The sequence below is a fragment of the Copadichromis virginalis genome, linkage group LG12, assembly GCF_057382275.1.
Source record: "Copadichromis virginalis isolate Kocher_CV1m ecotype Utaka linkage group LG12, C_Virginalis_male_GT1.1, whole genome shotgun sequence".
Lineage (NCBI taxonomy): Eukaryota > Metazoa > Chordata > Actinopteri > Cichliformes > Cichlidae > Copadichromis > Copadichromis virginalis.
In genome coordinates, this window is record NC_140629.1 from 26,289,193 (window position 1) to 26,316,901 (window position 27,709).

Sequence of the window (27,709 nt, forward strand, 5' to 3'; positions counted from 1 at the left end):
TACAGCAAAATACTTGTATGTTTGCGCTTAAAAAAACGCTGCACAATACACAACAGTGGCAGAAGAGATTAGTATTTTTTAATTCAATTCAATTTTATTTATATAGCACCAAATCACAAGAGTTGCCTTAAGGCGCCGTTTTACTATTTAGGTTCACTGTCGACATCTTGGACCGTTTACTTGGTTGGGTTGCTCCAACTTTTCAAGTAGGAAATTTCTAGTTGCCATCTGGCACCAACAACCATGACAGATTCTAATTCCAACAGGGAACTTGGAAATTAAGACTTTGGATTTAATCAGGGATGCATCAAAAATGATGGTCAGGGGGTAGCAGCCCACAAAATCCCAAGAAAACATCCCCCACACAATTACACCACCACCAGCAGCCTGATACAGACTAGGATGGATCCATGCTTACATGTTTTTTATTACACAAAATTCTAGCCTTATATTTTGCCTAAATGTTGCAGCAGAGCAAACAATGTTTTTCATATCTTATTGTGTACTATTTAAGTGAGTACATGTAAACTGAAGGCTCGGTTTCCTGTTCTTAGCTCTTTGGAGTGGCAAAGAGCTGGTGGTTTTCTGCTGCTGTAGTCTAAGGAGCTTGGAAAGAAAAGCGTCTGGACTTCTTTAAGTTGCTTGAAGACGTTTCACCTCTCATCTGAGAAGCTTCTTCAGTTCTAGGGTCAAATGGTGGAGAGTCCCAGATTGAAACCACGTGGGAGTATCCCCCCAAAGGTGGACAAAAAGGACCCCCTGATGATCCTCTACCTAATCACACAAGCCAAGGTGTGAAAACAGGTGTAGGTCACAATCAGCCAGGGTTTCGGGTGAGCTCATTGTGAAACCTGGCCAGACACTATCATGTGATTTCCTGAGGTCAGATGGCCCAGGATGTGAGTGGGCGTTAAGGCGTCTGGGAAGGGATCTCAAAACTGGATTATAGATGGCAGACAGTTGGTGTCGTAAGCCACCGCCTCTGTTCAAAGATAGTCGCTCACAGTGGACATAAATGGCTTCTTTCACTCCTCTTTCAAACCATCTGTCTTCTCTGTCCAAAGTGAACATTGGCATCCTCAAAAGAGTGACCTTTGTCCTTTAGATGCAGATCGACTGCTGAGTCTTGTCCCCTGGAGGTGGCTCTTCTCTCTTCTAAATCTGGGACTCTCCACCATTTGACCCTAGAACTGAAGAAGCTTCTCGGATGAGAGGTGTAATGTCTTCAAGCAACTTAAAGAAGTCCAGACGTTTTTCTTTCCAAGCTCCTTAGACTACGATGACCTGGATGACTGAGAACCTTCACAGACATTCTGCTGCTGTAGTCCAACTGCTTCACGGTTTGAGATGCTCTTCTGAGCACCTTGGTTGTATCGAGTTATTTGAGTCACTGTTGCCTTCCAATCAGCTGGAAGCGTTCTGGCCATTCTTCTCTGACCTCTGACATCCACAAGCGATTTCGGTCCAGGAAATTGCTCCTCACTGGATATTTTCTCTCTTTTCTGAGATGGCTGTGTGGGAAAATCTGAGCAGCTCAGGAGTTTCTGATACTTAGACCAGCCCATCTGGCACCAACAACCATGACATGTTCAAAGTTACTGAAGTCACCTTTCTTCCCCATTCAGATACTCAGTTTAAGCTTTAGCAGGTCATCTCAACCATATCTACATTCCTGAGTTGTTGCTATGTGACTGACTGACTAGATATTTGTGTTAGGGATATACCTTTTGGCACATAGGCCTGCACTTGATATAGCTGTGGGCTTCAAAATTGTAACCGGAGAAGAAATCACAACTCTGAACAGTTTTAACATGAGATCAAAGGAAGAGCCTACTGCTTTACTGGGAGCCATAAAACATCTTGTTTCAAAATTTTAACTTACGTGTAGACTGACACAGAAGGATGTATCATTCCAATAAGTATATGTCATCCAACAAGGTGACTCTGCTCACTGACAAATATTCACTCCAGTTCAAGTAAAATTCCTCCCTCGGATATGTTATATAAAGCTCCCTGATGCTCGCTGCATTCTAGGAATTATTTTGTAATCAAGTGTTATATCCGCTCTCTCCTAACCTGCATCATCCACTTGGTTTTCTACAGTTCCAGGATGAATTTTCAACAGGCTCCAGGGAACATTTCTGAACACTCTGTATTGCAGTTGTGCTGTACATGTGGGTGGAGGAATCAATGTGAAAATGACAGCCTAATGAGTTTTCCCAGTCAATAAAAGTGTGAAGTCATTCCACTTAGTCAAAGTGCATCTTCAAGCATGACAACTGAGGCTTATGTAGAAAAAAGAATGCAGATGCTTTCTCTGTATTGGATTTTAATTTCTCTAAGACTGTTAAATCTTAGAGGAAAATGCGAATAGTGGACACTAAAATTGATCACACTTTTGATGCCTCAAAGACATGCAATTAATAAATCTGATTATAGACGAACAGAAAATATCTCCTGTATTATAAGAGCTTAAGTCACAGCTCTGACACAGAGAAAAACTTTAGCTTTCTAATGATTTGCTTGATTAAAAGGAACAAAAGGAGGGAAAAAAACAGTGATAAAGTGACAAAAACGTAATTTTGTTTTGAAAATAAATAAAGTCTTGGTAGTGGCGCTTCGCAGTTAAATGAAAACATTTCTAGCTGCTGTGTTAATACCACCTGTAGACATTGCCAGTACTTTTAAAAATGCAGATGCAATATGCAGCATCGACCATGTGTTCGAGGGTACTTGTGTGTGTGAATGAGACAAATGAAACAGGCTGTATTTCATAATGCTACTGGAGGTCAACAGGGTACCTTTTAATTGAAACACCGGTTCTCTTACCAGGCCACTGAAAATCTGATCCCACCAACACAGTCCTGTGGAAGCAGATGTAAATGCCATCCTCTTAAATAACTACAGATGTTTTCTTTCAAATTCTGTGGACTGGCTGGCTGAATTGAAAAGGAAAGAAACATGTTTCTAGATACCCTCAGGAGAAAGCCCATTTGCCTAATGTTAACATTTACACAGAGGAGTAAATGGGCATATCCAAAAGCTAAAGGTAGGATGTTTTTTCTTTACAGGTGAGGCAACCATAGACTATATATAGAAGAAGGATAAAGCCTCCAAGGTGTACAAAAATGAAGCTAACGCAGAAGTGCCTTAAACCTGCATTAAGACCCACATTAGAGGGAAAGCAAAGCTGTTGATATACCAGTTGCTTTATGTTCCTACCCTGACATAAGGCCCTGAGCTCTGGGCAGTGACCAAAAGAATGATGTCATGGGCTCAAATGAAATGTAGTTCCTCATAATGGTGGAATCTCCCTTTGAAGAGGGAGGGCCTGAGGGGAGAGACAATACTCTTCCACATCGGAAGGAGCCAGTTGAGGTGATTCAGGCAACTAACTAGTATGCCTCCTCTGTGAGGTGTTTCAGGCATGCACTGGGGTAGAACCAGGACATACTGGCTTGAGAACACTGTGTAGAGGGAAGTCTGGACCTGAACAACCATGGATGGATGGCCCTCGTGTTTACTTGATCATATTACTTTGCTGTTGTAGTCTCAATCATCAGTTTCATGTCTTAATGAATACAACATGATGTTCAATTATGGTTTAATTTAGATGAAAAGAGATTGCAAAGTACGAATTATTGTGTGGCTACCTTGTGATTGACAAGTCACAACCGTGTAAGCACGAAGTGTGCCTCGGTTCCTCAGCTACATTTACCACTTGCTCGTCAAGCCCAGGCCAGCAGAGTGGTGCGGTGGTTTAAAATGTCACTTAACGAGATTGTCCTGGATTCTAACACACCACTGAGCTGGTTGTATCATATGTCCCCCTGCGTTTCCATGGGTTCTTTTAAGGTACTCTAGCATCCTTGCATAGTACAAAGATATGCATATGTACATGTCCATAGGTTGGACTGTGAGTGTGAATGGCTGTCTGGGGTGCACCCTGCTCTTTGCTCCGTGGCAGCTGGAATAGACTCCAGTCCATCCATGACCCTGAACTGGGCAAGCAGTTAAGAAACTCGATGGATGATTGTCAAGTTGAGTTTGAGAAAAAAGACGGCAATGGTGAAAATGCTCAAATAGCATGAAAATCGCTTCACAAATGAATGAATCTCATTACGGCAGCTATCTTTAATATATAGTCTATGCACCTGACACAGTGTCAGCCACAGACAATAACAAAGCATTATGTTACTGCTATTAAGTGCTACTGACTGAGTAGCGGCTAATTCCCACAGCTGAGTTATGGACAGTGAAACATCTACTTAGCAAGCCTGGCATGCCATCAGTCAGTCAGCTGTTGCTGCAAGGAGTGTTTCAGATTTAGTAGATGTTAAGTATAAAGAAAAAAACATGCTTTAAAAACAAATAATTACCTGGATTATATTATGCAACTGAACGGTTCAATAGTCAAGATATAAATGTATTTATCATACGTTCTTCTCATCTCCTAAAACCAAGAAGAAAACAAAAAAGAATCTCTGCATTTTTTCTTTATGAGGAATATAATAGGTCCCTAAGAGCAGAAATGAATTCTCTTCAAAGTGACTGGTATAAAGGGAGTACTCATAAAAATTCTTGCTTTCTCTGACCGTGACTGCAGTTGTATCACAGGAAGTATGCTGCAGAGTGGGTGGGGATGGATGCATGAATACACCAACAAAGAGAATACAGTTATATTACAAGGAAGGCACAAGCAGAACGAGGCACAGAGCAAAGCAAAGACAGAAAAACAACGAGAGAACAAACAGAATGCTGATTTGAATGCCTCTACAAGTTGTTGTCTACAAGCTCCGTATCAGCACAAAAGATCCCTTAAATCCCAACCAAACTCCACATCTCCAAAAATTGCTATACTCCACACAAGCAGTACATGTACAAATGCAAAAAAAAAAAACCCAAACAAACAAAAAAAGTAGAAAGGGATTGAGGAGAAAAAGAGAAGAGAGAGTGAGAGAAAGGCCAATAGTATGAGAACATGACAACAACATAGTTACATAAGAGATAGAAGCAGCATGGGAGCTACCATAGGGTAGCTCCTGGGCTTCTGCGAGTTGCAGAATGACGCATTGCCCTCACATACACACACACACACACACTCACAAACCCCTCTCAGTGCAGTAAATGGCACATATTCACACCGATGTGCTCTATGCAAGAGAAGCCACACCCACACATTTATCACAATCTAGCTCACGACAGCAGGAGTGACAATACACTTACTATAACACTGCCTAGCAGCAGAGGAGCAGAAATACAATATTTACAATCAGTTCAATCCATGTACTATTAAGAGACCACAGGGTACAGCAGCCATGAGCCAATAAAATAATAAGTAGCCTTATATCCACCCACTCTTCTTGTATGGGGTCCCTAACTGATATTTTGGCTTTTCCCAGCCATTACAGCTGCTTCATACCTCTGCATGCAGTCTGACTGATAATAAATGGTGAGATTTATCAAGTGCAGCTCAGCTGCTAAATGTCAGATTTTGAGCCTAGGCAGGAATAGATGACTGATGGGGCTAACCTTTTTTTTCTAAGATCTATAAAGCAGGAAATTTTGCAATCAGCAAACCTACTATCTACTTAATTTATTCTTTCAATGCAATTTATTTATATAGCACAAAATCACTACTGTAGTCATCTCAAGTCACTTTCTGTTGTAAGGTAAATAGGGCTTTCTTATCCCAATAACGATATATATTGCAAAATAGTACATTTTCTGTAAATTCTGTGAATCTCGGGCAACTGGACTTGTGTGAAATGTTTTCAGCTGAGCATCGTGTACCTGGAGTCGAGTGTTTTGACCGATGCATGAAGCTACACCTTTTTAGACACAAGTAGTAATGGCCGCCGTTTTCTCTGTGAGTATTTATTACACAGCGTGCTGCGGGAAAAGCCTGTTCTAACGTTTGAGTCTAAGGTTTATTTTCAGCCCTTATGTATAAGTAAGCGTATAATATGAAACGATAGATGTTTTCATATCGTCATACATCGTCGTATCGAACAGCCCTAAAGGTAAAGACCCTACAAAAACACAGAGAAAACACCAACAATCACATGACCCTCTTTGGGGGCTCAAACGCTTGGTGACAGTGGAAAGGAAAAACTCACTTTTAACAGGAAGAAATCTCTGCAGAACCAGGCTCAGGGAGGCAGTTTCAAGCGTTGATACATTTCAAAATAGATGAATATTTTGACGCGCTTTCTTACTGATGTTTATGAAACAGTGTTCATTTTCAAGCCCATCTTTGTGTTAGATCTTTTTCACATTGTCTTTAAAAATACAATTTGCTTTTGTAGCAATCACGCTGCTTTGGTAGCTATTTTTAAATGCGGGCACACACACACACACGCATAGGTGAGATCAACTGATGAGCTTGAGGAACCTGCATTCCTCCCATCTGGCAATGTAGAAGCAGGCTGCTGTAGAGCGCTTTGCCCTAAACGCAGGAAATCAATATCCTGCAAGTTAATGAGATAGACCCCCTAACCTCAGCATCTGATTAGATAAACAGATTAGCAGCAAAACACACCACCGCCATTAGGTGAAGGGAGTGCAGATGCACACTGCTCATGATAGGCCCATTACACACACTGGCAAACTAACAATTAGTAATGAACATAAAAACAGAATGAAGCTGCTGATGTTCCTCCCAGAAAGATTCCCTTTGCGTTATTATCATCGTGTTAGGGATTAGTGCTTAATGCACTAGAAGTAGCAGTAATTTGATGGTGAAGGTGTTTTAATTGGGTTGTTTTTCAGTTTTTAACTATAATAAAAAATGTATTCACATCACAAAACAGAAAAAAAAAACAGCTACATTACCTTTTGAGGCATCTTATGTTCACATATAATCCATGCTGTTTTGTCACTTACCTAAAAAAGAGAACCGAAACAGAAGGGAGACAGAAGGGGAGAGAGAAGGTGGGGAAACAAAAGAATAATAGTTATCAGGATAATCTGTTGACTGCCCTGAGTTGTAATTTGTGCTTAAACAGGTAGCAGGGTATATTGTATGTTACTCCACCTGCTTCTTTTCACTCACATACACACAAGCTGGAGAAATGAGAAAGGCTGGGATTGTATATCAATACACTGCAGTGATGAAAAAGCTGCTCTCTCCTTATCTTTCTCCATCCCAATGCAAGAAACTGATCTGTGTCGAGCCTCCCATATTCAGCTTCCCATACCTGCCCCCCTTTGTTATCTGTGTCCAGAACTGATTAAAATGCCTGTATAATTATAGCGATGTCATAGATGCTGAGAAAAAGAAGGCCACTGCAAGAACCACATATCACTAGTAAACTAATGTAGTTTAGGAAACTGGGGGAGAGCAGCCTGCCCTTTGGATAACAGAGATGAAAGAATACTTAAACAAAATAAAAATTTGAGAAAATGAAAATTTTAACTAATAAATTATACTAGTACTATACCATTAAAATGGTGGTTAAAACACACAGACACACTCACATACACACACACACACAATCATACACTTGTGCCTTCCACCTGGCTGCGTCAGCAACAGCACAACACAAAAGGTTATAAAAAGTCAAGAGGTGCAAGACTGACTGAATGCCATTTGTGTGAGGTCACTTTTGTCAGGCGACACTATTCGCCAGGGTGAATATAACGAGCATAATAGTACATTTTTAGACACACCAGTTTTTATGATTAATTTCAAAAGGTCAGTCAAGCTCTTGTTCCAACAACAGGAGCAGTTAACATAAACAGTTAATATAAACCTTGGCTCATGTGTGGATTAATGTTAGCCATTTAACTATAGCAACTCCACATTTTGACATCTCTGGTTGGTTTTGTTCTTACACTATCATAGTAACCTGGTTAGATTAGCATTACAACGGATCTATGACATAGTCAGAGTCTTCAGTTAGCATTAGCCAAGATGTTAGCTAATGCTAAAAAGTATCACTAGCAAACCAACAACAGTAACCTAAATTTGGCTAATATCAAACCTAACTTGATAATATATTTATTATATTGGCATTTTTTGAACCCACATTTCAAAGCTATGACATCCCAACAACATGATTGTTCAGTTGTAAAGTTGAATTTTAAAAGGTCAGTAAAACTTCAGTGTTTCAACCACACTTAAGTATTTCAACCACACAGTTGGCATAAACATTAACCTGGTTCATGTGCACATTGACGTTAGCCGTTTAACTAGCAGCCGCACGATCTGATATCCTTGTGTTGGCATTGTTTCTACCTCATCATAATCACATTGGTCCAGGATCAACATTGCAACTGTCCAGGGACATTGGCTAAGCATTCAGTTAGCATTAGCCAAGACATTAACTTCTAATTAGCAAGCTAATGTTATTAAAAACTATCACTAGCAAACCAACATGAGTAGCCTAAATTTGGCCAGTCACATAGTTTATCCTGGACTAACATTATTATGGCAAAGGATGCAGAAACAACACCCGCACCTGGATATCAGACACACCATTTACTCATATTAGCTGTCTATTAAGTTATCAGCAAGGTAGCAGCTAATAATGTGGTCGCTAGAAAGCAAATGTTATCAATCTATTTTGTCTCTTTGAAATTCTAGTATCATGACAATAATCATCACTACATTTTTCTTTTATTAGATACCTGGAGCAAAACTTGGATCAGTTTTAAAAACTGTGACACAAGAGAAACACTAAACTGAAACAATGAGCAAGCAGCATCCACATAAAGGATGACTTTTTAGTATAGGTAAAGTCACTACTGCTGCACTGCAGTACTGCAGAGCAATATTAAAATATATGTTATAGAATCATATAAATGTGTTTATGTCCTGCAGCTGTCAGACTGCATTTATACTGTTTATACTGTAAAAGCTATCACATTAATATCGGAAGGGGCACTATCTTTAAAAATTTGAGGTTTTAAAGCTTTTTTTTTTTTAATTACTACCTCAGTGCTTAATTAACAATAAAACACAGTATTACTATCAAAGTCAATATTCGTTCATACTGACAAGACTACAACCCACCAGTGGGCCTTTTGATTTCCATCCATCAACTCCCATCCCCCACACGTCTTCCTTCCCTGCATTTTTCTGTCTATCTTCCCTCTTGGCCAAAAAGATTTGTAGCACGTTTAAATTGAAATGTCAAACATCTAGAAGAGGCACACCAACCAAAGTGAATGGCTGGTGTAACAATCAAAAAGGCAGACTCAAAGGAAATGAAACTAAAATGTTTCTTGCAGAGTTATGCTCAGAAGAAATGAGGCAAACTGCAACACAGAACGAAATCTAGATCCACAGATATGACAGTAAGCAGCGTCTTAAATGAAAAGGCCAGACACACAGGCAGGATGGCAAATGAAAACCGGCTTTCTTCTTCCAGCCATTGAAATCAAATTTATATCCCAAACTACTGATAAACACTTAAAATGTCACTATGCATCATTCAAGACAGTGAGAAAGAGCCTCAAGGAAAATTTTAAATCCTTATTTACTGAATATTCAAGAACATTAGAAATATTCTTACTGTTGATAAAATGAAAACTTGCTTTCCTTTCAGAAAGGAACCACCTACCACCTAGACATTTTTTTTTTTTTGTCCTTAAAGCATGCGTGATTTATTCCACCGACAATTTGAGAAAGACATAAACGTAACATTGACGGCTCTTGCATAACCATCTCAGTCTACTCTGTCAGTCATTATTCAGGAACATCTTTGAAATGTCTTGCTCAAGGGACAAAGAAGAGCCTTTTAAAGGGAGAACCTGCTGGAGATATAACACTATCCATTCGCAAATTGTCATTGGTGACATTTATGGAGAGGCAGAAGGTTTGCAGGCAGCAAAGACACCAGGCTTTAAAGAATACACATACTTTCAGACTCATTTCTTAGTATGGCAGCCCAGACCTGACTGCACATTACTTGAACTAAAAGATATAACTTGGAAATATGTAGAATCATCAGTTCAAAGCCTTTTATTTTCTACAAATGGATGTGCACACTTGACTGCACTGGGAGAAAAGGGAGGATATGATGTATTTCATATCAGCTATCCTTCAGCCCGTATGTAACCTCAGCAAAAGCCCCATGACTCATGAAACCAGGCATCACCAGTGCCTTTGACTGCACACACCGTGAGCTCATGCTATACATGTCCTGAATGGAGCCAGTGCCAAAGGGTAGGCTGAAAGCTACAGTGACTAAAGCCCATTCTGCTCCAGGACTGTGAGTGAAGGGGTAAAGGACAACTCTCTTCAGTTAGCAGATTCTAATGAGGCATGTTTCCGTGGTGACTGGATTCTCAGCAGGTGATTTATGACATTGCGTAGTCATCACCTCCAGAGCTTCTGGTCCTAGAGTGAAGGGCGACAGCTTGTGATTGGGAACAGCTGTGGAAAACAGGTGTGTGCTTCTCATTACGGCCATAGCGAGATAATGATGCTTTTTAATCACTAGCCCAAGATACGAGACTGCGTGCGTGTGTGCATGTAGGACAGCGTGAAGATTCTTAGCTTTGTATGTGCCTAGTTGCATTGGAAGTGCATGTTTGCACCTTTCATGAAGGATTTGTAGAGAGATTTGCATGTCTTTTCAAGTGTAATTCTGTACATGTGTATCTGTGTTCTGTGAGCACTTGTGTGAGAGTGGATGGATAATGAAAGAGAAAAATCAACCGGTAATAGGATACGAGCACAAGCATCCTCTCCCCAGAAAATACTTGCTTTTTTATGGGCAATTCCAAAATGAAAGCACCAAGCAAGAAAGCAGTGACGCAAATAGTACGAGGGCCACATGCCGCTTTTCCACAAACTGCAAAGCATTGTCTCCATGTTGTAGTGTGGATTAAAACCCTGTTATCGTGTCTTTTCCCTCTCTTTTCTTAAGCTCAAGAGGAAGAATAATCAGGACTATAAAGGAAGGTGAGGGTGGTATAAAGGCAAAAAAGAGAGAGGAAAAAGAAGGTCTTCAATTTTGAGGCATCACCTCTGAGCAACACTTAAGAACTTAAGCTCCACAATAAACAGAAATAACAAAGCTCTAATTAATCATAGCAGCTTATTCCTCATGTCTCGGTCTAAAATTGGGAACCCACCGATAGCTGCTTTCCCACCCTGAACAAGTATTGTGGATCCCCTCATGGGGAGGCAGGCTTGTACACATGCATTACATAAAGTACACAGGCAGAGGAGAAAAAAAGCACACTTAAAAAACAAATGCATGCATTGGTTGCACATTCAGTTTATCAACAAATACTGTCTGCTCAGCCACCCACTCGCAATATATAACTGCACCGTACAAGCCCTGCATGCACTATCAGTAAATACACATTAGACTTAGTCTGAGCACTTGCTGCTAAATTTTGGAAAGAATAGAGAAAATATGTGTGATTTAGCGATCAATGTAATGGATTAGAGTTAAAGTGGAGTTCTTAGGCCTGGTCATCATAACAAATGCCTTTAGTTCAGTTCAAATCATTGATCTCGCTCTGCTGTTTTTCAAATCATCTCTCGGTGGTGAAACTGAAGCAGGAATTATGTGCATGTACGTGCACCGAATAAGAAGCAAGAATGGCCGAACAAAGGAAAAATTACCAATATCACATTTTGGAGATTTTCTCCAATGCTTTACTTGTATTGTTTCTTGTACGCTCCTAGCTGCACATAGAAAAGGTTTGCAAAGTCTATACCAAAGTTATTTTCATGTAAAAACAACACTGTTGCTGAGCTGTCAGAAATAATTAACCTGAGGAATAGCTTGGCCTTGTAGCCCACCAGTATTTTCTAGAGACACTTTTGCAAAGTCAAACTCTAAAATTCATCAGTCATAAACAAAGTCGAATGAACCCAAGAGCCTGTTTATGTACGTCCCCACAACAATTTATGGAATGGACTTCATCATATGTTATTTATAAACAGACAATAAATGCCAGTTAATACGTTACTTTATCATACTCCATGATCATCACTTCATCAGCAAAGTGGTTACTGAGTTCATAAATTAATTAAAGGGTTATTTCCCATAGACTTCTACACAAATTAGCTTCTTTTTGCAGTTTGGTGAGTCGCCCCCTGCTGGCAAACGGAAAGAATGCAGGTTTAAGGCAGTTGTGCATTGGATTTATATACTATAATTCATACTAATGTTGCACAATTAAATTAATTTTCATCTCTAAATGAGCATGACTCCATCATATTTAAATCAGCATGTGCTACATTCTGAGGCTGAGTAACACTGGGTTAAAGGCAGATATGCAGCAAAAATCATGATGCAAGAAAAACATTTTTTGCCACTAAAATCAATAAATAATTATGACAAGTAATTGTGATCTCAATGATGATCAAAACAATCATGATGATCATTTTGCCTCCCAGTCATGCAGCCCTATTATAAACTGTACGCAAAGCGAAAGCTGTTGTCTTCCCTTTCCTCTAGAAACATTCTGAAGGCAGAGATTTTGTGAATAATTTCAGGGGACAGGAACAAACAGCCAGACAGGGCAACAAATTATAGATGATAGAGAAACATTAATGACATTGCATTGCTCATCTGCGTAGCTTCTTGCCTTGTTTTCACTCCCAATACTGAGCAACGAAAATGAATTAAAGTAGGAATGCTGCCAGCATCTCTAAGCAAGGTGACGTCTACAATTTTACTTAGACTTGACTAATTAGGAAGGGATTCACGGCATGAATGACCTAGCATATATTCCAAAAGGAAAACACAAGCTGCTTTAGGCTGTACATGGAGCTGAAGCCTTATAGGAATTATGCCGAGGATACTCTGCCTGTCAGTATACATTAGGTTTCCATTATATTTATGATTTACTTGTACGGTTGGGCTACGAAGGTCTGTTCATGTGCAGTTGTATGGTTGTTTGTTTTGCAGCGTTATACGTTGAGTAACAGTCTGTCACGTGAAATGAATTCCTCCCAGCAGACAATAAAGATATCATCGTCACGATCATCAAGTTACTCTTGCATCTTGTCACGGTCTTTTCCATCTAAATGAATAATGCAGGCTTCCTCTCCTCATGTGGAATCAGCCTCCGAATGCCAAGATTCTAAATAAGGTTGTACAAAATGAAAATTTAAGCCCTCTATGATAATATTCAAACATTAAATCTTAAACAAGCTCTGCATCACTTTCAAATTTCATACATTTTTTTTTAGATTTCAGTTCCAGTGCACTCATTTAGACTGTAGTGTTACGGATGTTAGAGTGTTTTTGTGATCACAAAGGTGAAGATTTTTAATACAACAGGAGGATGTGACAGCAGTTGCACGTCTTGCATCGCATTACTTGGCTCAAGATCAAATGCTAGTTGCTGAATCACACGTAAACATGTTCATCAGCAATCTAAGAAAAGGGCCTCTGGAAGTTAATGTGCTGATGCACGCTAAAAATCAACTTTGTAATATATGGTGGATCTTTCATCACTTACTTCACCATCTCTTAAAGATAAATGGATGAGGTTTTCTTATTTATGTCTCTGCTTAGGCTTGAGTACTGTAACACCTCACAGAAAGACAGCAGGGTTTTGTTTGGTTTGTTTTTTTTGCCAAGCTAAAATGGGCCTTTGGGAGGTTACTACACACATAAATCTTTATACATTTAAGACAAAGAGTCGGTGTCATCTTACCTAACAGCGGTCTATGTGTTTTCCTGTTATTTCTGGATATTTGAAGAGCAAAAGTGTTTTTTATGCGCAAGTAAATGAAACCCCACAAAACAATTTTGTCACACTAATGGCAATTTTTGTTTGAGGAAAGACCAAAATCTCTTTAGCGGGTGCCTATTTTGTTTTATATGCAGCCCTGGATAGAAACTTTAGGAGGTGCCATATCAACAGCCTGGGGCATTGTTAAAAAGAGGGCTTACACTGGCCAGCTCAGCAACCCAAAAAAGGCCTGTGAGACCACAGAAGAAAACTAAACTGCATTCCTGGGTGAAAAAAAGCCCAACGCAGAGTAAGGAACACTTTTGACAAGGTAGGTGTGTTATTATCAGCATCTACGTACCTTATGAATATCTACTGTTGAGAAGGTTTCCTTCAGTATGCAACGCACGGCTAAAATAAAGAGCTAAATTAGCTGCAATGAAAACACAATTAACTTGTACCGGAAAGTGAAGAAACAATCCATCCACCTATCCGATTCAGGGTGACGGGGGCTTAGGTACACCCTGTACATGTCAATAGTCTGTCGCAAGGCTAACACAGAGACAGACACAATTTGCACACACATTCACACCTATGGGGAATTTTAAAATCATCTAATACCACTCTCTGGATTTCTTTGATCTGTGGGGGAAAGCAAGAGTACACCAGACGAACCCACACCACACGACAAGGGGAGAAACTACCGGGCAGATGGTGGATTCAAACCCAGAACCTTCTTACTGTGAGGTAATGAACGACACCACTGTGTTACCTCAGGAAAGCAATGGTTCTCTGTGGCTTTTATTACTGGCAACTAACTGGGTCTATTGATGATATGATTGCTGATTGAAAGCATGAATTCTGAAGCATGTAGAACTTTCTGCTCAGATTTTGTTGCAAAACTGTCAGGATGGGCCAATCCAGTGCTGACCGAGAGTCACTTAAAACATACCATGAAAGCAAAGCATTCGCTTCCTAAGGCAAAACATTAAATGTTATAAAAAGTCTCATCAAGTATGCTTTTCACTAAACTGAAGGCAAGTGCATTAAAGGCTTCGCCAAGCATCACAGTGCAGCAAACTCAGCATTTGGTGTTCCAGACTCCCACGCAATCACTGACTGTGAAGGATTTGCATTCAAGTATTAAAGATAATTCAGAGTATTTGCAATAACTTTTAAGCTTTAGGGGGGATTACTTAAAAAAAAAAAGTTTAACTTTTAAATGGTTAATTACTTTACAGCTTTAATTGCTCCCATCAAACAAAGCTGCAAGCCAACACCTTCATTTTTCAAATCCAGCGGGGCAGTCTGAGAGCCCGAGATGCAGCCGAAGAAGGCTAAACAATGCAGACATCCTTTTCCTCAGCTATATCCATCAGCCTCTCCCGTGGGAGTCTGCAAACCGTATTCAATGTGTACCAGGTCTTCTCCCAGTTGGACGTACCTTATAACCTCTGTTGGAAACATTCACAAGAGGCAAAGAGCACCTTTGGTTCTTTCATAGCAAAATTCCAGTAGAGCCCTTGTTCAATCTCTGCGTGTCACCAGGAGAGTGAAATTCATTTTAACAGCTTGAGAAATCAGATTTCTCTCACACTAAACCACAATATACTTCTTTCAGAAGAGGAAGAAAAACTATGTGTGCTTCTTGGATGGACTTTTAATATGGATGAATACTGCTTTAAGACATCTGGCTTCGATATATTGTGTGTCCCTCTGCATACAAGAAGAAAAAAAAAAGAAACACAGATTGCAAGTCCCTTGCTTTACGCAGCAGAAACAAGTTAGAGTCTAAACAAAGAAGCCAATGCAGAAGAAGGCCACTGATGCAAAAGACACCAATCGCACTTTCATTTTCTTCCTTCCATTCCCCCCTCCCCCCTCCCCTTCCCCTCAGACCTCCACATCCTCCTCTCTGGCATGTGAGATAAGCTTTCTGTCAAATACCAATTTTAAAAGAAGATTAAGTAGTTCTGGCTCTCAAATCAATTTTACCCCCCACTGCAACATGAAGACAGCTGCATACACATAAATGCACACCAGCACATAAGGGCCAGCACACCGAGATATCAACACACATTTCATTCCTGAGAGACGACACGGCACCGCGGCACCTTAATCAAACCCACAACAGAAGTAATTAAGAGACGCTGTGGCATGATGGCCATTATTTCTTTAGTCAAACATCAAGGTACATTGGATTCTAAAATTAGCTCCTTATTTCCAGCTTATTCAATATGCCAGAGCACAATGAGGTTGGAGTCTAGCAGTGTTTTTTAAGTCCAGTGACAGCTCGGCGCTGTAACACACACACGATAACATTTCTATTGTGATCTAAGCCAAATAAACAACTATTTTCTCCTCCTTGACAGAGAACCTTTTCCACCTTTTATACAAAATAAATCATTTATTAGATAAAGAAGGAAAGGAAAGCAGTGGTTGAAGACTATGGCTTGAACAAAATTCTTGCAATGAATTTGGATCCTTTTTCCATTAAAATGCCCACTCGCAGTCAGCTGTCATCCTCAAAGCAGCTTTGCTGTGTCAAGCCATGGATAAAATGGCAATAAAACTGAGTCAGTCTGCTATTAGTTTGTAATTGAATGGGGCAAGTTAGCATTTTGGTCCATGCAATCTAATTGTGATAATAAAGATTAATAGTCACAAATTCACATTAAGTATTTACACTCAGATTCCAGCCACAACTTCATAGATTTTAAACAGAAATTCAGAAATTCCTCCGCAAACATTGACATAGTTACAGCAGGACAGGGATTTAACTGTTAGATGGCAATTATTTGCAAGTCTTCCTCAGTCTCTCAAATCTGTTCTGACCCCCCCCCCCCCAAAAAACAAACAAACAGACAAACAAACAAAGAGACAAACAAAGAGACAAACAAAAACAAAAATGACCCAGGTCAAAATGATCTTGGTTCCTCCTTTGCCCAGCCTTTGCTCTACCTCTCCATCAAATCTAATCAAAATCAGTCAGGTGGTTTTTGTGTAATCCTGCTTACAAACTGACAGATGGGAAAATATGACCTCCACCAAGGTGCCACCTACTCTGCGGAGTTACAGTCCAAAAGTGAGTATAAATGAGTGCTGAAATTTAGGTTGCATACTCCAGAAAATACAAGACAAGCAATCAAAGCTCAAATCAGGTCGAGCAAAGCAACAGTGAAACAGAAGAGCAATATTTCCACAAACGGTAAGAAAGCAAGAGGGCGTTTGATCACAAAGCCTTTCAACATCCTTGGAAACACAGCACTGCCTCAGCACTGTTGGCATGAAGAGTTCATTTCCAGGTGAGCTCCCTGTTGTCACGGAAACCAGTGGGTATATTTTTCAGTGACCAGTCGAAGGAAGGCCCTTTTCTCATAAATCAATGAGCAATTCAAACGTGACAAGGTCCTCTGACAGCTTTCTAAAATCAACAGCTCTATTTTTTCTGAGGCTTAATGCATTCTTAAGTGTACTTTCAGTATGTATGCAGTGATGGGGAAACTAGTTTGAAAGCACAGCTTTACAGGCTACCAGTTACATCACTGGAAGAAGCAGTAAGAAAAAGTTAGCTTATGGAGAAACCAAGTTTGATTAACAAAAAAATATGATAGTTTACTTATAATACAAAATCAGAATAAAATATCATTTTAAAAAAATCACATGCCAGCAAAAGCGGCATACAGAAACCAAGAAACATAATAGTGTTCTTATAATCCTATAATACTGTGAGAAAGTGGAGGAATGTATGCTTGGTAATGTATATATTTGTATTTGTATGCATCCATCAGTCAGACACCTTCCTTCAAGCTGGTGCACTCATTGATTACTCAGGTAACCTCTAAAGTTGCACAAATAGGCATTTCTAGACACTTGTTAATTAAAACCAGTAATCACTATCTGCACTTTACACCTAATATGTTCATGTTTCTTTTGATAAACATTAAGAACTACTGAACTGAAATAACACTGACCCAAAATTGTTTGTACTACAGTAGCTAACACAGAAAAAAAGATGACAAAAAAAGGAAATTTAACAGCTTCAAACATTATGGAAATATGAGTACAGCTACCAGGAGTGCAAAATTAATTCACTCAGACTGAGCCTTATATCTGCTTATTGTAGATTTAAAAAGAAAAAACATCATAATGTTATACACGTTGAATGCAGGCTTCTTGAAGTGCAGGAGCTTTTCAGCCAGAACAGGTCATTCAGAGTTCATATCGTGTGAATCACTCTACCTCACCTCGCTCTCATCCTGTGGCAACGTTCAAGTGCTGGACAGGCTACATCCTGGATTGAAAGTATTATTTTCTTTATGAAGCTGTGCTGTTACTGCCAATTACATACTGTATATAGCGACGGCATGGCCATGCAATGTCACTGGAAAGACGAGTGGAATTGTAATAATATTACAGTTTTGTCTACTCCTAAACTGTCTACATTTAGGAGCATGATTGTGCTCAAAGTATTCATCCACTGTAATCATGCATGTCATCAGTAATCCTTTTACTGGCAGTAGTAGTTGGGGAGTCAGAAAATAGCAAGACAGTGTAAAAAGGAGAGAATTTAATACAAAACATGAAAGAATTACCATTACACATTACCTTGACTGTCAGTGATCGTGTGTGCACACTGAATACGAAGCTACAGCCAGTTAAATCCCATCACTTCTAACACCAACCACCCCTTAACTGTTTTACCTTGAAATTGTTTATAGCAACTATTACCCCACGGATCAGAATGCACACCGACCTGTGATCCCTCATTGTTAGCTAGCTTACTAACTGATATAAAAGACATTTGTATTCACTGTAAGCAAAATGATTTTTTTTTTATCTTTTAAAGTCAGTCTAATGCTGCAATATTATATTGATATTGCAATATTATATTGATGAAAACCATTGTTTGCTGGGATCAGCAAACAACACAGCCTAATGCCACAGTGTATTCAAATATTAGAGCAGCAGAACCAACACGATTGTGCAGCAAAATTAATTTACAGCCCGGAAAAAGTGGACCATCTGTTTTATTTTTTTGGTGTTTTTTTTTTAAGGCCTCCCAACTTTCTAAGCTTGCTACATGTAGTCCAAGGAAAGAGATGAAGGTTTTCCAGGAACAGCACAAAAAGTTATGGATGTTTAGGTACTTGGAGGAGGACCACATTCAGCAACCATCAGTGAATGCAGGCTTCCAAATCTTCCTATGCTGAAGCCAGGAGAGGATGTTTTGAACAGAAGAGGTTCCTGTTGCACTGCTGCAGATTGCAGTGTTTAATCAGACTTATCTACAGTACAGTATGCACACATGACTGACAAAGCTTTTTCTGCAGAAATGATTTTATACTTTCAAAGCCATCAAACCGTGCGGATAGCTTTTGATTAAAAAAACCCAACACTTATCTGCATTACGAGGCAGCATTAACTCACTGCACTATCCTTTGTATTTATACTAGCCGTCTGATCAGAGGTAATTTGTAATTCTCTTGTCATTCATCTGTCTGAAGTGGATGTTGCCTGACCATTTCCACCTACAAACAGCACTGAATTAATAAAACCTTTTCAAAAAATTCACCGCATGAACTGACGACAAGCTAAAAGCAAGGCTAACAGCTTGTATCACAAATATATCTCATTAGTGTGACAGCATTTACATATCCTGCATTACAAGATCCTGAAAGCATGTTAACAGGGAGGGAAACACTCGTGTCTGACACTTCCAAAAAAAAACGTATATTTGGCTGAAGTAAACCTGCAGACTTTTGGAGTTTGTGCGTATGAGTGTGTCTGTGTGCTTTTGTGTGCTGTGGGGGAAGTGTGATGTAACTATTTTCCAGTGTGTTTCCTGTTTCCCTGTTTACACTGTGTGTGGGCATTACTGCACTGTGTGTTGCCAAGCAAGTGAGCCTTGGGACTGAAGAGCAGACATTTTTCAGTTTACTGCGCCATCTACTAAGAGGTAATAAGAGTCTGCTGTATACAATCCAAGCTAGGTTTACTGAGCGACTGAGAGTAATGCTATGTCAAGCAACTTATAATGCTGAGTACCTATTGTAAAATTTGTGAATATGGTTGGCTTTAAATTTGAAAAATATCGCGGTGAAATAGGGACTAAAATGTCTAAAACCTGCCCAATGGTGTATAGCATATGTAAGCTTATATCTTACATATGCTATACACCATTTTTTCACTCTCCTGTGGTTTGACAGTTGCAATGAGCATCCATTTGAAGCTATTGGAGGGCTGAGATCAGTTCTAAGCACCCTGAACTAATCTTTTCCCTCCAGGCCATTAGTCAGGCACTCCCTAAAACCCAGCACAAAGGCTAGTTAATGTAGCTGGACACAATGCACGGAGCTGGGTCTACAATGTATTCACAAATCTCAACATTTACTGGATAGCACGCAGCATTCATTTTCTTTTACTGCAATGATGAAATATTGTTAGCTTTACTAGATTGCAAATATATTATTTACTAAGCGATTAGACATATGTATTCCCCAGCCAAATTCAAGTGGCTGCTGGAGGTTTCCCGGCAGTCCCTGTGAAATTACTCAAGCCCCAGTCACGCAGGGCTAGTGACTGGAAGGTGAGCCCATGGCAACCACTGGTCGCTAGGGAAAGGTGTGTAATACCTGACCATTTGGTGAGCGGTTGTTTACTATTGGTCACAAAGAGGTATGCAGTGCTGACTGAAAATCCTCTTTCCAGTTGCTTTAGTGGGTATCTGCAAAATGCTAAACACCAATTTGACTGCAAATTCTCACCACCTAGCCTCTTTGATAATTTAAAGAAGGATATGCAAACCAGGAACGGTGACTGATCCCTTTCAAAGTAAAAGTTGCGTCTTTAAAAATATGTTGGTTTCAACAGCAAAACTTTTACATCAAACCGCTTCAACTCATTTAGCTGGTTAGTTTGTGAGTTTTTGAAGACAAAAACAAGAAGGTTTGTGATGCAGCACCCTCTTTGTCACAGATTTCACCCAGCAACAGCAATTCTCACCAATCGGTCAGTGAATAAACATCTTTCCTTAGCAATCAGAGGATTCCCGGGGCCATGAACCAGTTCCTAGGCCTATGTGGCTGAGACCTTAGTGAGACAATCACACATAACACATTTTTTTTTCTGCTGAAGTACTTTGTAGTAAACTATGGGTGAGTCTTGTCTTAGGGGTGACTTCAGCTCAGGAAGTAGAGCTAGTCATCTGCTAATTGGAAGGTTGGTGGTTTGATTCCTGACTGTTGTAGTCTGTATGCCAAAGTGTCCTCAAGCAAGATGCGTTCATTAGAGCATGACTGTATGTGAATGCCAGATGGTAAAATAGATAAAAAAAACCAACTTTTAAGTGTAGAAAAAAAAGTGTTTGAATGAGGCATGTTGTACAGAGTGCTTAAATAGTGAAAAAGCACTATATAACAACCAGTCCATTTACCAAATGTGCACTGATAAAAGCGATGAAATTATTTTGTTCTGCTTTGAAAGAAAAGGTCAGACCAGTTAGATTTACATTCAGACCAGTTAGATTTACCTGACCTTAACCAAAGCGTTTTGTTTCCAAACCAAATCAAAGACAGAAATCTGGATGCGAAAGCTAGTGTCTGCTGTGAGAGTGATCATCGCATGGCCGCCATCCACTTTCTGACGAGACTTATTCTTCCAAACCATCTGCTCACTCACAGACAATCCTGCCAGTCAAGCATCTGGCCCACACAGCAAAGTGGCTCTGCAATGCAAATATCAGCTTCTTTTTTATGGTGCTGCTTTCCACAAAACACACACACAAACACCCATTATGTAGAACTAGCTAAAACTAATGCAGTCCAATAAAACAGTCCTGTAGTGAATCCCACCTACTGCATCCAGCCTTCACCACATAATTGGGTGGAGAACTAAAACCAATTGAAATTCAACTGAAATATAGTACAGCCCTGCAAAAAATTTCTGTTCATGAAAGTGCAATTTATTGCAAGAAAGCTGCATAAGACGGTACCCTGTTTAGCCACGTGTGCTTAATAGACAGCCAACTGTGTGCTATAGTGTTAGCAATGCATGAGCAACATTGGGTTGAGAGAACACGGGCTGTCAGAACACACGTCCAATTTTCATGCTCTTGCCACTAAAATCCCACAGAAGCATGAAGATCACAAGCCTTAAATGTTTCCTATTACCCCCGCCCCCAAAAAGCAAAAGACAGAGATGCTCGCACAAAGCAGCACTCGCATGATTCCCTCGCACACTAATGTCTCCTAACATCCTCACCCTCAGTCTCATGAGAGCGATGAGAAGCAAGGTGCAGGCCAATTACCTCATAGTCAGAGCATGCTGTTCATTTTTCATCTTTCATTACAGCATGCAGCGGGCACTAAATCAATGCAATCAAAGGAGACAACCCTAGTGGTCAGACAGGCAGCGTAAGACTGGTAATCAGGATAGGAACCAACACCGACAAGTACACACATACACACACACACACAAGAAAATGTTTTAAAAAGGATGCACGGAGGAAGACGCGCACACAGAAATTTGAATATGCACGTATACATATTGCACAAACACAAAGCCACCAGATGTATTTGCACAGTCTATATTTGCACACATATGCACACAAATGCTAGCACATAAAAGATGAAAACAGGCTCTCATAAAGAGCAGGATATTGGAAGCAGCTGTGAAAAATGATCAAGGGATGACATCAATAACAGAATGGCTCTCACAACACAGGCAGCTGCATCTTAATTGGACACGCACCTCATTAGAACTGCTAGAGGTGGACCAAGACCCCATTCGGGTAGATAAAAAGGAAAAGGTGAAAGAAAATGACCGGGTCACAAAGGTGTTTCACCAACAGGATTAGGGATCAACCTAGAAATGCCAGTTTTCCCTGTCAATATATAAGACCACTGAAGACTGGAGCGAAGTGAAATGGATTGAATTCAACAGGATCAGACTGGAGATAACTGATCAGGTAATAGAAGCTGTACAACACCGTGAGCTCATGTCTGCATTTTTTAAATATCAAACCAGGTCTTAAAAGTCTGATACAGACAAGATGACTATTATGTGAGTGCCAACCTAAGGAAAATGAAGAGTGGAAGAGCACATTGTAGAAAAAAAAATGTAGAAAAAAGGTAAAGAATTTGCACAACTTTTTCCCCCCATTTATATTTATACCCCCAATGTTTTACCAGATGTCTGTGCAATCGTTTTCGTTCAGCAGCCCTCTTCATAAATACCAGAAGTGATTCGTGAGACCACAGAAAGTGAATGATATTTGGCAACTGCGAAGTGGTTGGGATATGAGATAAACTTCAGGCGAGCCACTGAAGCATCTACCAGCGAGAGTGAACAACACTGTTGATTGGCATTAAAGTAAGTACATTAGAGGGTCACCTAGCAACCGGTGCCCAGGATATGTGTAAGCAACCAGCCATCGGTTTCAAAGTGATGTGCAACGAGCGTCCAGTGTACGCGCAGCTCACAGTGTCAAACCAAAGCAGCTTTTTTTTGCAGATGTTACAATATCTAGAGCTACTTTCAGCTGCCACCTTATTCACAACTGGTTTTCAAAGCTCCACATATTTGATTTTTAGGTCATATGCAATCCCCAAAAGATCTGCGTCTTAATAATATGCTGATAAACCAAAACCTGACTGTTTCAACCATCTTGACATGTTTTCCAAATATAACATGGACAAACTTTTCTGCCTCTCAAATCCAAATATTAGAGAACTTTTCTATCTATCATACAACTAGTGTGCAGGTTCAATATTCTTTTGAAGAGGTGAGTTGACCTGAACAAAAAGAAGACCTTAAACTAATGGTTTCTAAGTCGAGAAAATGGGCATTATGAATGGAGAGGGTGCTACTTTCAATTATTGTTTAATGAGCTGAGCCTGCCAACTATAATCACACATGACCAATGGATTTACCACATCCATGCATCATTAATGGATCTCACCTCAAGCTAATAAGGCTCTCTCAAAGAAAAATGATAAAGGAAGCTTTAGGCCACATTGAAGTGTCTCTTTGAGTTTTGAAAATCTTCTCTCTCTTTTTTTTCCTCCCCTCTTGTTACATTTAGGAATGTTTCGACTGTGGTGGGAATGGAGCTGTGAAAGAGATGGAAATTTAGCCAGCACCTCTCAAACTACACAGTAGCTGCATCAGATACGCCTAAAAGAGTGCACGACCATCTGCAATCTGTTACAAAGATACTCAAAGCGATTAACAGCTTCCCCTTACATCGCCACTCCTCTTCTCAAGGCTCTCAGTCCTCAGGCTATTCTGGTGAGGCCCTGGTGCAGCTGCAGTTATCAGTACAGCCCCCTCATCAGCGGCTGAATTCTCCCTTAGCATTCAAGTCGAAGTTCAGATGGTGAAATCAACCGAAATATAACACGGCTCGAAAAGATAATGAAGGTGCGGCAAAAAACCCCCTAAAGAAAACAAGTGGGAAGGCGCTAAAGGGGCAGTGGGTGAGAACGGCAATGTCCAACATGTAGACTCTGACGTGGATACGCCGATCAATCTAGAGGTAGATAGATGCGTACTGCACAAAACAAGATGAAAACAAAAGCATATGAATGGCTGACATGTCGGACCAAGCACAGGCAGAATCTTTCAGTAATTTGGTTGAATCAAAAACACATCAACATATCAAAAGGCCTTTGATGAAGCCCCCGCAGCTGTGGCCTCTTCAATGCAGATTAATTCTGGTCATCGTTTAATTAAATCTGGTAGTGCAGTAACAGCTGCTAAAACACCTTCATGTGTCTGGACCTGTTGGATTCAAATAATTATCAATATGCACATAACCCCCCCCTTCATTACGGATCACTGTAGACCTGCGGCTAACTGTGCTTCAGGGAAATTACAATGTTTAGCCTGGCGTCATGACTTTTAAGGGCTGAAAATACACATCAGCAAGCAGAATCTGAAGCAGTGTCAATCTCTTTTGGTTTTCAGAGCCATATTTCTATAGCCATATAGAAATTTTGCATGTAATAGATGTGAACCTTATTAATGCTGGCACTGAATTCTGGCTTGATGTGAAAAAACGTGGAAAGTGAAGGAAGGGGACCGAGGGCAACGGGAACTCACAGAAGCTTGGACAAGCTCAGGTGGACAAATATAGACGTATCCACTTATTTCAATATTTAAAAAAGGGCAAGAGGTGGTTTGTGACTGCGACTGGGGACAATGAACTTGTGATCTCACTGTCTTTAAATGAGGACCAGCCCTGCAACCATTCTCAATCAGTTGCTATCTTCTAAGCAGCATTGGTGCTTCACGTGCTAAACAGCAATAAGAGTCAGTCTGTTTCTAAGTGAATGGGGCGGTTACATCCAATCTGTTTGTGACAGTACAGTGATTACTGAAACAGCTAAAATTAGCAAAACTTACAGAGGAAAGAGAATTTAACATTTTTACTTTTAAAATACTTTCACAGTATACTTCTGTTAATGTGATTGTTGCCACCTTTGAGCATCATGAATTCGGTCCAGTTGGTGCTTTATTGCAGGTTGCGCTCATACATGCATCAGAAATGTTGAGGCAACACGTGCGCTTTTTTATTATTGCCATGAAATATTGAATACATTATATAACATATAATGTCATTTTGAAATTCGAGTTTCAACAATTTGGCATTTTGATTATTTTATTGTTTGAAGTTAAGCACGCCACTTTTCTTTTTTCTTTCTTTTTTTGACTAATTGCAGAAAATCAGCAAAATGAAAGAAAATCACATTAAACAGAAATTCACATTAGTCACTTCAAAGTCCAGATCACAGATTTGGAACAGAAGTTCCACCACAGATAATGATGCAGATGCTGCAAGACAATAATCTAACTGAAAAAATATAGGCGCTCAACAACCTTGCTATTATATGGAAATATAACCAGTTATGTCAAGTCTCCTACTGTAAAACAACGCTCTGCAGACAAATTGCACTCACTGGTGAAGACTAACTGTGACTAATTGGAATGTGCCGGCAAGACTGCAGTCAGTCTGACTTGGACTTGGACTGACTTGGATTGTTTGGAGACAGGTTGCTTCCCACAAAGCGATCTATGCAATCATCTTGCAATTGAAGGAGGTCACCCAGAGACTGAGGTTGGGTGACCGATTTGTCACTGCAACAACTTCCAATCAGTTATAAAATGAGAAAAAAAATTAAATGTAACCCACAGGCAACAACTCGTTTTGTTGTAAGGAGGTTGCCAACCTATTTTCACTCTTGTATGACTGAGCCATCAACTTCGGCCTTAAGTAAATAATTAGCGTTACGCTATGGTGGCTCTCAAACCTTTCACTGACACGCCCCATTTCAGAAGCTGAAAACAGTTTGCTGCCCACAATAAATCATCAACTACAAAACAAGAATTCAATTTCAGTTTCTGTGAAATAATGGTCAGCACGATAGCATCAGCAAATTCCTTTTGCTTACTTTCCCTTCAAAAAAGCCCTTTATTGACGTTAGTTTCACATCCTGGGTTTCCTTTGGTCATTCATACCCTAACCTGCATTGGCTGCATTCACCACACGTGGGGCCGAAAAAAGTCCAGACTAAACTAATTATTATTACTGCAATTCTCTCAGTGTATCACTTTCTACTTTATCACATCCTCTCGGCAAGTATTCATGTTGATCATAAAACTAAATTGCACAGTTCAACCTGTACCTGACCCAAGATCAGGCAGTCCGGCTCGGATTACCTGACTAGAATTTATTCTGTAGCCTCAAAAGATGTCTTTGAATACTAATTTGGCATTTCATAAAGCAGTGATTCCCAATACAAAATAAAAAAATTTAAGAACATTTGTATTACGTGTTCAGCAGCAAGTCAGGTAGGTGGTTATAGGCAAAGGTCACTTTGCCGAAAAGCCTTCCTGTAATCTGTTTAATGAATGGCCACTCTGCAGTTACTCCAGGTCAGCTGATAGCACAGAGTGACCAATTCTATTTATACTGAGGCAATGAGCCACTGACGTATTAATAATTTCTCAAACAATGCAGTTATGTTCTAAAACTGTACAGGAAATGGGATGATGAGATTACTGCTGTTCTAGAGGGCATTTCATTAGTAAAATATTATTTCTGGTAAGTTCTAAAATACAGTGTATAAAACATAAACAATCATCACTCTGTGCCGTACTTATCGTTGCCTCTTTCACAGTCTCTCTCTGTCACACAGTTATATAATCTTAGCTTTCTTATTCATCTCAGCCAACACTGACTCGGCCACTACCTCAGAATACAAAGTCAAAGCTGAGTCATATAACCGGGGTCCTGTCTAATCTCTGACAGTGAGAGAATGACACAGAATAAGCATGCACATATCTATTTGTGTACGTTTGAGTGAATCCATGCGAAGTCGTGTACATGCTATTGATTGTTCTAAATCTGACTGGTCATGAAAGGAAAAGCCTGAACTGTGCCGATGTGTCGTGCAGCCAAGACTGTTAGCAGAGCAGCCACAGCAGCATGGCTCAAATGCTCATATGTATGCAAATCACAGGCGCTCTATTCTCCTGGGAGGGGAGCGGTGTTTGGGCTGATAAAACCTGTAGAATCCGTCTTACTGCACAGCAGGATGAAAGCTGCGAGCTAAAAAACGAATCGAAGGTAGAAGCTACATCTTTAAAACAAAATTTGTTAGGAATGTGTGAAGTATGAAATGAATATTATCATGCCAGACAAGGAAAACTCAGAGGATGTCACATTATCTGCAGTTTGCTTTGGTGTTATTGCAGATAGTAAGCAGATGATTTTAGCATTAATATCCACAACAAATCAAGCATGACAAGCCTCTTGTTTGAAAACTTTGCTAAATTAACCTGTTCGCTTTGAGAAATATGCTTTCACGTATCCATTTTCTGGCAGAGCTGGCTCACAGGAGCGATGCATCTCTCGTGTCTGTATAGTAAATATAAAACTACTGCCATTAGCTGGATACTGCGCCTCAGCATATCTGCCTACCAAGCTCGTCTTACATAACACATTATACACGGTGTTGTTTTATCGACACAAAACAAAAAATTGAAGGTTTCACGC

General features: G+C 39.9%; 1 protein-coding gene across 3 annotated transcripts in view; it reads right to left on the minus strand.

Annotated features, from left to right (window-relative positions):
• Positions 1-27,709, minus strand: part of pde4d (phosphodiesterase 4D, cAMP-specific) — a 153,629-nt gene that overhangs the window by 71,001 nt on the left and 54,919 nt on the right. Inside the window, exon 1 of one of the 3 annotated variants that reach the window (XM_085475686.1) lies at positions 8,160-8,271. The exons of the other annotated variants lie outside the window; for them this stretch is intronic. The gene's annotated coding sequence lies outside the window, so the exon portion shown is untranslated. Of the gene's footprint in view, positions 1-8,159; positions 8,272-27,709 lie in introns of those variants that run through there. 3 annotated transcript variants of the gene reach the window in all.